The sequence below is a fragment of the Alligator sinensis genome, unplaced genomic scaffold (genome assembly GCF_000455745.1).
Source record: "Alligator sinensis unplaced genomic scaffold, ASM45574v1 scaffold858_1, whole genome shotgun sequence".
Classification (NCBI taxonomy): Eukaryota; Metazoa; Chordata; order Crocodylia; family Alligatoridae; genus Alligator; species Alligator sinensis.
The window spans coordinates 657,704-667,550 of record NW_005842079.1 but is presented as its reverse complement, the minus strand read 5'-3'; the positions used below and the strand labels follow the sequence as shown (position 1 = coordinate 667,550).

The 9,847-nt window shown below is 50.5% G+C and overlaps 1 protein-coding gene and 1 long non-coding RNA gene across 3 annotated transcripts in view; one reads left to right on the top strand and one right to left on the bottom strand.

Annotated features, from left to right (window-relative positions):
* Nucleotides 1–7,872, top strand: part of LOC112550323 — a 24,553-nt gene extending 16,681 nt beyond the window's left edge. The window contains exon 3 of the long non-coding RNA XR_003094105.1: nt 7,664–7,872. This is a non-coding gene — a long non-coding RNA (uncharacterized LOC112550323). The remainder of the gene's footprint in view (nt 1–7,663) is intronic.
* The window catches only part of SEMA3B (semaphorin 3B), a 93,120-nt gene that overhangs the window by 69,322 nt on the left and 13,951 nt on the right, over nt 1–9,847 (bottom strand). The window lies entirely within an intron of this gene.

The following is a 9,847-nucleotide window of genomic DNA, read 5'->3' as shown; positions in this document are numbered from 1 at the left end:
GGCTCAGGTGTTCTGCTCAGTGTGCTGGGTGTTGTGAATCCCAGTCCCAGGGGCCAACTCTTCCCAGTCACTGTACAGGGAACCTAGGCACCTGACTCGGGTTTGTGACTTCCCTTCCTGGAGCCAGGCACCTGAGCCCTAGGAACAGCAATGCTGAGTGCTACCCTGCCCAAGGCCCATTGTGGAGCTGGGCCTATGCCACTCAAGAGATGTGTGGCACAGCAAGGCCTCAGCCTGGTCTGCTGGGCCCTGGGTCAGCGCCCCAGTCCCTGGGCCACGCTGCTGGGAGGCAGTGATGGAAGCACCATTGTTTAGGACATTTCAAAGTAGACCAGACAGACCTGGAGACTGGACTGCAAATCAGCCAAAGGCAGGGGATAAGGCTGGAGTTACAGGGTTTCAAGGTCAGAGCAGAAGAGGTTAAAAATCAGAATGGCAAAGCAGCCCTGCTACGTGCAGCAGGGCTTAAGGGACGTCAGCAGAGCTTGGAGTGGGGTCCAGAGCTGGAATAGTAAGGGGCTGCAGGCTTGGACTGAAGGACACCAGAGTATTTTAGAGACCAGGCCAGGAACAGCAAGGGGGTGCAGGCTCAGACGGGACGGAGGGGAGGGGGATGGCTGTGGGCTGGTGTATCAATGATTGGGGGCCCCAGAGACATTAGCAGAGCAGGGATGGGAGCACCAGCTGCTTGCAGCGAACACACCAGTTCCAACCTGTTCTAACAATTCCACAGAAGAGAAAAACCAGCAGGGAGAGCTGGCAGCCGGGAACCCAGCCTCCCTGCATGCCTCGGCTGCCTCTGTGCTGTGAGGCCTCAGAAGCACCAGGATGCCTCTGGCTGGAGGGACTGCCTGGTACCACAAGGAGAGCGCAGCATTGCTGGCTTCTTGCCAGCCCTGCTGAATAAACAGTCTCTCGAGGCCAGGTACTTCAGAGCACTGGGACAGGCATTTGACCCCCCTCTTGTGCGCTTATTAATCGCCCCTGCTCTGTTCAAGAAGCCAGGCCTCTGCTAACCCCTTCATTCCAGGATCTGGCTTTTACATTCCCCTATTTGCTCTCTGCCCATTCCCCTCATTGCTCAGAGAACAGTTGCATTGCACCAGCCCCTGGGAAGGCAGTGCCTGCTGGACATTAGAGCTATGAGCCAAAGGCAGGCAGCACCCAGGTGCTGTGAGCTTCTGCACAGCAGTGCCCAGTGTCAGCTACAACTCCAGTCCTGTGAACTTCCACAGAGCAGTGTCTTTATCAGTGTCAGCCCTGACTCCAAGATTGTGAGCTTTCTCCAGACAGTGACATGCCAATGCTTGTCACAATGCCAGCATTGTGAACTGCCTCAGAGCAGTGCCATTTGAAAGGACAATCCAGCAGTTAGGCTCCCAGTCAGCCTGGAATTTGGAGCGCCAGGTTCAACTCTCTGCTCTGCCACAAACTTCCCGTGCAAACATGGGCAAGACACTTAGGTTCCTGAACTATGACATAAAAGCAATGCTTTGCCTCCCATGGGCTTGCAGAGGGTAAATACAGCAGAGAGGGGGGAGCACAAGTATTGGGGTAATGGGAGAGAGAGAGTGCCATGTTTAAACAACAGCCAGCTTCCAGGTACAGTGAGCTTCCTCCTGGCAGTGCCCCGACTCTGCCAAACAGCACAGCAAGCTTCTAGCACGAGCACTGTGCTCCCACCACCGTCCAGAACATGCTGCTGTATACATTCTCACCACAGCACTGCCTATAGCAGCTAAACAGTGATATCTTTGCATCAGTGCTCTTGTGATGCAATTTAGGACTGCAGTGATAGATACTTGCACAGTGATGTCTGGGGGCCCCCGACGGCACAGGTCATGCCAGCCAGTGCTCCAACCAGATGGGTTGTCTCTTCCACCAGTTGTGTCCCCTTGCCAAGGTGCAGAACACAGGCAGGCTCCCCACCCATGTTCCCAATCAATCAGATGCGGAAGGAAGGGAATGCACAGTGCCCCCGCTCCCCCCCAGGCACAGATCAATCAGTGGCTGCATTTCAAAGGCGCCCAGTGGACACCATGACAGGTTTATACTTGCTTGACTGATGGCTAGCACAATATTGAACTAACCTCTCATTCAGCTCCCCCCAGGCCTCTGCCCTGCTGCAGTAGCTGTGCGGGCAGCAGGACAGCCAGGAGTCCAGGGGCACCATCAAGTGATCAACTGACGAGCCCTGCAATCTCAGTGCTAATTAAGGCCCACCTGGTGACAGTGCCCTCTGTTGGGGAAGGGAAGACATTTCCATTCACTCACATGTTCTCTTCTCATATCCAAAGTCTTTTGCTACTGGAGAAGTTTGAGAGGCCAGGAGCAAATGTCTCTCTGAAATACTCTGAGAAACAGTGACTATGGGCTTACTATTCTTATAAGTATCCGATCCTTTTGGACCCCGCACTGAGCCAACATCGGCCTAGAATATCCTGCAGACATGAGTCCTACAAGTTAACCACAATGTACTCCTCTGTGTTGGCTCAGAAAGTCTTCTCGCTTTGCGCCGTGCAGCTATGATCAGGAATGTCCTTCTCTGCACCCCTCTCTCCTCTGTGTACCAATAGCATGTCACCTCTTCACCATCTCTCTTCTAGACTGAATTGCCCTGGTCTTTTCAATCTCTTCTGAACCATCCGTTCCTCCTCTCAGTCTTTAGAGCTTTTCTCCTTCTGCTCTGGGGAGGGGACTCATTAATGATCCACAATGTTGCTTTTCAACCAGGGTTTTGTCCTTTAACAAAACTGGGCCAATATCAGTCAGATCACAGTAAAAGGGGTTTTGTCTTTGTTCAGTGGTAGCAAGGAGTAGCCCATGGTGTCAAGGAAATAAATAATGCAGGCGTGGGATAGTGTCTCCCAAAGAGTTCCCTTTAATTCATAGGATGTTTTAGGAAACAGATGTCAACAGCTTGTCTTGTATCTTGGCTGTGAAATCCAGGGGAAGGCCCAAGAGTGGGGCCTGCCTCGTGGCCAGGAAGTCTTTGCCTTCTGATGGTTGTGCAGCAAGCTGTAGAGCTCACTACTTAGGGGATAAGGTCCCCATTGCAGAACCTATTGCCACACCAGGTACTAGTTATCCCCTGTGTTGGCTGCAGCAGGTAGGCCAAGCCCCAGCTGACCCTCGGGAAGTGCTGTGGCCACCATCCGTCTAGAAGCACATGCTGGTACAGCCCTGGGCCTGTTAATGCTGCCTGCTTTCCATGCAAGGTTTGATTTTTCATAAAAGAATCGCCAACCCAAAACATGTGAATTCCTTATGCCCCCCGTTTTCCCTCTTGGGCAGGGCCCCTGGCCAGGCTATGCCCCCCAGAGTACTCTCTGATCGCAAGACTCCCAGGATGCTGCACCCCATTTTCCCAGAGCCGACTCTAGTCAGACCTGGGTCCCAGCCCACAGGGAAGGGCAGGAGCGAGCAGCAACATTTCAGTCAGAATTATTTTAGCCCCAAATTGAAAATTTTCCAGGGGAGTGTAAAAAAGTCTCCTAGCAAGTTCCATAGTAATGCACCATAGTCCCTGAAGGCAGTAGGTTTGACTTGATCCCCAGGGGGCAGGTGGGTGGGGGAGAAGGGGCTTGTACACAGATGATTCCTCTCTGCCCAGGCCTCTCCAATCACCGGCCAGCACACCTTCTCTTGTCTGTGAGCCCTGCAGGTTTATCTCCTTTGTTATAACAAAACCGAACAACCCATCTGCTGTTTCTGCCATCCATCATTCTGCACAACAGGAGCTAATGGAAACAAGGGTTGATGATAGCTACAGATCTGAGGGAACCTCAGTCAGGCTGCATGTGTCAGCACCCCATGTCTGGTTCTTCAGGGTCTGTCTCTGCCTTGGAAAGCAATGAGACAACAATTCGAAGTTCTGCTGCAAGGGCTGCACCCTAGTTGGATCTGGGGGCAAGAAAATCCTGATCCAGTCCTTCCTTCTTAGGGTCTGCACACAGAACCCAGGTGATAACAAGGATCCAGTTTAGGATTTTGTTGAGTTTTCCATTTGTCTTACAAACCTATATGTCACATCAGTACAAGCTTCAGGCACTTCAGGCAGCAGTACAGACAAGATTTTAACTCCTGATCATCACAGTAAAAGTGAAACCCCCACTCTTTCTCTAAAGCAGAGGAGCACATACACACTTTATAGCATCAGCATAGCAACATGCATTTAGATCGCACTTCTACTCCTAGTCCTTTCAAGCTCTATTACATAATATAGGCACAGTCTACTCACTGTTGGAATTCATCCACTGCTGGGGTGGAACATGGCAGTTTTTTGACAGCACACAACAGCTTAAGATGGCAAATGAAGACTTATCCTGTATCCATCTCAAACTCCAAGTGGAACAGAATATGGTCACTCAGAGGGTATTTGGCACAGGACTCCTGAAACTTAGCCAGTCACAGCAGCACTGAAACCATAAGCATGGGACTGGGAATAGCTGGGAATGGGAATGAACCATGGGGTTTCATCTCTAGGTCACCACGCTGAATCCAGCCAAGGTCACCCACAAAAATGACTGCCTAAAAGCAGTGGTCCATGTGAACTGAGCTTGGGAGTTCTAATTCAGTTCCTAACACAGCAGCATCCACCACTCAAATCCACAGGCACCACCTCCCCCCAAGATTGTTGCTAACTTGGCAAAGAGATCAAGGACTCAGACCAAATCCAAAGCAGGTCTATGGCACATCAGTTGGCGAGGGGCCTTAGGCAGATCCTGGGACTCTCCTGATCTGGCATCTCACTCAATTAGACAGAGCAAGACAGAGGTTAAAGGGCAGGGCGCACCTCAAAATGCTAATCAGAAGAGCTGGGTGGGAGTGGTGGGGGCAGGATGCCCCATAGCACAATGACAGCCCCAGCCTCCTTCAGATCTCATTAACGCTGCCTCTGTGAAAGTCACTGCCCGAGAACAGTGGGCCTGACAAATTCTGGGATTCACTGCTGCCTGCCTTGTTGGGGTCCCTGCCTTTCATCCCGGCAGGGTAGGGAATGTTTGAGTCCAAACAACGAAAGATAAAGAGAGCGACAGAGAAAGGGAGTGGGAGAAACAGGACAAGAAAGAAAAATAAATAGAGAGGAGCAAAATAAAGAGGAGACAGATGTCTGAAAGCAGAGAGATGGAGAAATCCATGCTCCCTGCCGGCATATTCAACTGTCGCCAGCAAAAGGATGTGTTTTGTGTACTTGAACACACAGGCCTTGGAACTGGTGGGTGGCCTTTGGGAGGAAGCTAATAAAAGCTCCCTTAGTCTAGGTTTGTTCACCAAGAGAGAAAAGTAGTTCTGAATGGGATGGCAGAGACATTTGCTTCACTGATGGGAGCATCCTTCCTGCCACACACACAAAACTCAGGTGCTCAGTCCCTACCACCCCATGCTACAAACCACTTATGGCATCGAGACAGCCCTGTCCAAGTGGAAAAGGATGTGTTCACACACATGCATAAGTGTCTGTCAGGGAGAACCATCAGGCATGAATCCTAATCTATTAATCCAGTGCAGAAGCCGCTGCAAAGCAAGGTTGGGTCTGTATCAAACCCCAAGAGCAAACCTCCTCTGAGTTCTGGGGTGGGGGGTCCATTCCTCCTCAGTAGCATCTGACTGAATTGTTCACAAGTAACAAGAGATTTTGGGCATTCAGCCTCAGGTACCACCAAGGGGTGGATATTTCAGAGAGCAAGAAACCCCCACCCATGCAGAACCAGGCCCATTTAACACACCTTAGGTTAGGCCCCCAACTGAAGGCCTTGGTTTCTACAATGAGCCAAGCCACCAGCCAGTACCCCAATACCAGAGACTCAGATCTAAATTCCAGGATTCACCTCCCATCTGTAGGGTCCATCAGGGTGGGGCAAGGGGAGAGGGAAGCCCACAATTCACTGCAAGAGGAAAGGCAAGTCATTGTGACTGAAGGGTGTACCATGAGGCAGCTATGTGTGTGTTTGTTCAAATAGAAAAAGCCCCAGTGGAAAGGTTAGAGTGTCTGGGCACCACAGGCTTGCTCTTACAGGACACATACAGTTCTGGACAGGGGAAGGTCCAAACCCATTTCATAGTGGGTTTTGGTAATACTGGTGTAGTGATGAAGAAAGGAGACAGTGAGCACCGCTCCTCTAGGCCTGGTGACCGAGACCTGTCTGTCTTTCTCCAGCCTTTGGCACCTTTGAAACCAACCCGGTGTAGTTCTGGAAGCAGAGTACTTGAGCCATTATGCCCCAGGCCTTCCCATGTTCAGTTTTTATTTGTGTGCCCAGAATTTCCACTTCCTGTCTGTACCAGTCCTAGTTCAGCCTTTGAAGCATCCCTGGCTCTTTCTGTTGAGCAGAAAATGTCATCTTATCTCCATGTGGGAACAGAGGATCCTTTCACTCCTTTGTAGACACTTCCATGCTCTCCAACCTGGATGAGCCTCTACAGGCAATTGGTGCATGTTCTCTGTTGCATCAAGTAGTTGTTTTGTGGCACAGTCCCAGGCTAACACCCAGCTAACACTCAGAGCAGATGTTTCTGTGACTGCCACAGTTTTGGGAGGATCTGATTTGTTCCTGCTAATTCCTCCTGAAGAGGAAAGTGCTCATCCCTGGAGTTGGCCTTTTATTCACTTTCAGTCCGTCTTGCTGCTGTCCTGGTGCCAGGACAGCACTGTGCTTTGCTTGCCAAGTGCTGCACAATAAGGATATCATCTGTGCATGCCATGACCCTGCCGGGCACTGAACAGATTCCAAACAGCAGCAGGCGCTGGGCACAGTACCTTCTGAATACATGGCATCTCCTGTGGGAGGGAAATCTACTGCAAAGGCATCTGGTACTTGATAGCTCCAAAATGGGGAGAAACATGTCACCTACCCCATTCCCCAGGTTGTCAAATCACCAGGCAGGAAGAAGAAGGCAAAGATCTCACCAGGACAGGGACCTATGCAGACAGAACAGACACAGGTATCCAGAGATAAGCAGTGTGCACTCCATCCCTCAGGGCTACAGACATTTCCCTGGCTGGATCTGTCATCAGACTGGCTTCTTGAATCATCCGTAACTTGAACCTTTGAACACCCCAACATGCATCCTTGCAGAAGCTGGGACAAGTCTGCTCACGTGCTGAGTGATGCTGGGATTTGTCTCAGACACTGCTTTAGTCCCTGGCCTCAGATGGAGGTTCCCATGGCTTTTGTCATGATGTGCTGCTTTTGCCCTTGTTTATAATGTGTCAGTGTGAGATTGCATCTCCCCACCTGACAAACAGGGAAGTGGCTGCTTGTTTCAGGACATTCATCATTGTCATGGATGAGGTGGGGGTTATGTGGCCATGTGGCAGGATGCTGCTCTCAGCACTTGTCTCCATTCCATATGCCATCTGCCTGCCTTAGTGATGAGCCTAACTGATCATCTGGTCTGATGGAGCAAACCACTAGGTCCTATCTCTACCACGATGTCCTCTTGTTGGGTTTATGTTGCATTGGGCACTTCTGCCCCAAAGCCAAGACAGTATCCCATTACATGGCTGGTAGGAAAATGGATTAGTGGATGACTAGGATGCCTGGGGTTTTTTCCTGGCCATGCCACTGATGTGCTCCATGAATGTGGACAAGACACTTAATCTACCTTGTACCCTGGCTTCTCATTTGTACAATGAAGGAAATATGTTCCTCCCTCACAGGGACCAGGGCGGGATCCTATCCATGAGTGACAGCTGCCTGTCCAACACATACCACTGCCATGTGGGATAAACAACGGTGAGGATAAAAATTCAGATCTTCAAGCTCTGCCCATTCAACTCAAGGAAAATCTCCATCAGCAGTATGGAACCTTTGACACACACGTGTGAACAGTCTTGGCTCCAAAAGAGAACAGTAGAATAAAACCAGACTCCAAGGTATCGCTATGATTTCACTCTTTTCTTACTGCAAACTATTTGATTTTGCTTCACAGTGCAAGAAAGTCACGAAAAAGCACTTACAATAGCCTTAGACAAAAGCAGGTGCCTCCCATCTTAAGCCTCCCTCTGAGAGTCAAGGGGAAGTGTGAACAGCCTCAAACACCAACATGAACCGGGGCCCTTAATCATGGTGTCTGGGGGAGCACAGCCTGCTACAACCCTGGCCCCAGCAGCTGGCACAGAATTCCCACCTGGATTAGGTGCTGCTCCTAGGAGCCCTGTGGCTGGCACAGGCCCGCTAATCCCTTTTATTTGTTCTCGCCTGAGGGGGCTGGGTGAGACTGGGAGAACACAGCCTTTTGTGTGGACTCTGAGCAGGGGAGTCAGGCAATGGGTGGCAGGGAGGCCTGGGGAAAGGCTGGGGGAGAAGCCTCTCATGCAGGCCTGGGGCAGGGGAGCATGTGCTATCTTTTCCCCTTCAGTAGCTTGATGAGTCTTGGAAAACTAGGGCAAAGGAGGGCTCCCACCCAAGAAGACAACTGTTTTGGGAAGAGTGGCTGAGGGCTCTTTCTTCCCTGGTTCCTGCCACAGAGTCCTGACGGGGACAAAACTCCAGGGTTACAGAGGCCTCTCAGGACAGATCTTGAATGGCTTTCTGGATAAAGCAGTTGGTCTCCAAGCCATGTCAGACACAGATGCCTCCTTCCCTCACTGCTACTGCCTGGCACATGTGAACTCCAAGACCAACATTAACTTGGGGCTGGTATTAAATGCCTAGGAGGGGTTAGTAGAAGCAGCTCATGATTTTAGGTCCAGAAGTCCCGGGCTCAGTCCCTGGGGCTGATGATCCACTAAGGGCATGGTGATAGCAGCCAACAGCTGGGCAAACCACAAAGATATGATCAGGCATTCCCTGGACCTGGGGCAATTCCAGTATGTTCAGACAGAAGAGTTTCCCTAGGTCTTCCCTTGCAAATGACTCCTCAGTGTTCCCAGTTAAGAAGAGGCCCTGTAGATCAGTTCCCTGCCCCAGACATGGCTGAACTGATCTCAAAAGAAACCGCCTGCCTTTTTGTAGGATCTCTGTTCTTGGATTGCATTGTTCAAAACCTGGTCCCAACTTGTTTGTAATCCAGATTTGGGGTTTTGGCTTCACCCATTGCAGGGGTAGAGATCAGAATTCACATCTGGCCCTGAATCTCCTCGGAGTTGGGGAACTGGGAGGATGCAACCTAGGGTGGGTGGGCATCTAGGGATTTGATCCAATCTGTTGGGTGAAGGGCTGGGGTAGACAATGGATGGGCCCATCTTGATGATTTATGCCAAGCTGAGTGGTGCTCCTGGGAGCCAGGGAATCTGTGGTCTGCCATTAAAAAGCTCTTTGATTTTGATTAACCTTTCTGTAGGAAATTAGTATGACACAGGTACCCAGGCAGGCAAGCACACAGACAAACCAGGCCAGATTCTACTCTCTCCTAAAGGAGTATAACTCAGGGTAATCCAGGAGTGCCTATCCTAACGCCCATGGAGCCCAGTGCACAGCTCCTAAGGCAAGTAGGCAGTGGAGAGACCCCCTGGCTCTGTGGCAGATTGTAACCAATGATATGCAGTGAAGAGAAATCTCCATTGCACTGAAGTTTGATGCCCCAAAGCCCCAGATTTGCAATAGCCATGCTGCCTTGAGCATTGTAAAATGAAGGATTAGGGCCAAAATAAGTGGCAGATCATTCTGCTTCCCCTGGCCAGCGGCTCTTAATTAAAGTACTGAGCTTACTCCATCACCAGCTGTTGCTATTCATCTCAGTACCAAACTATGGGATTTTTCAGATACAGCTGAACTACAATGGTTATTGTGGAAAGGTCTTTCCAGACTCTGTTGAGGAGAAAGATTTGGGTAACCTCTAGTTTGGCTGTATTTACTAAATTCCAGAATTTAGATGCATAAAAACGCAGTGGGCAACGCTT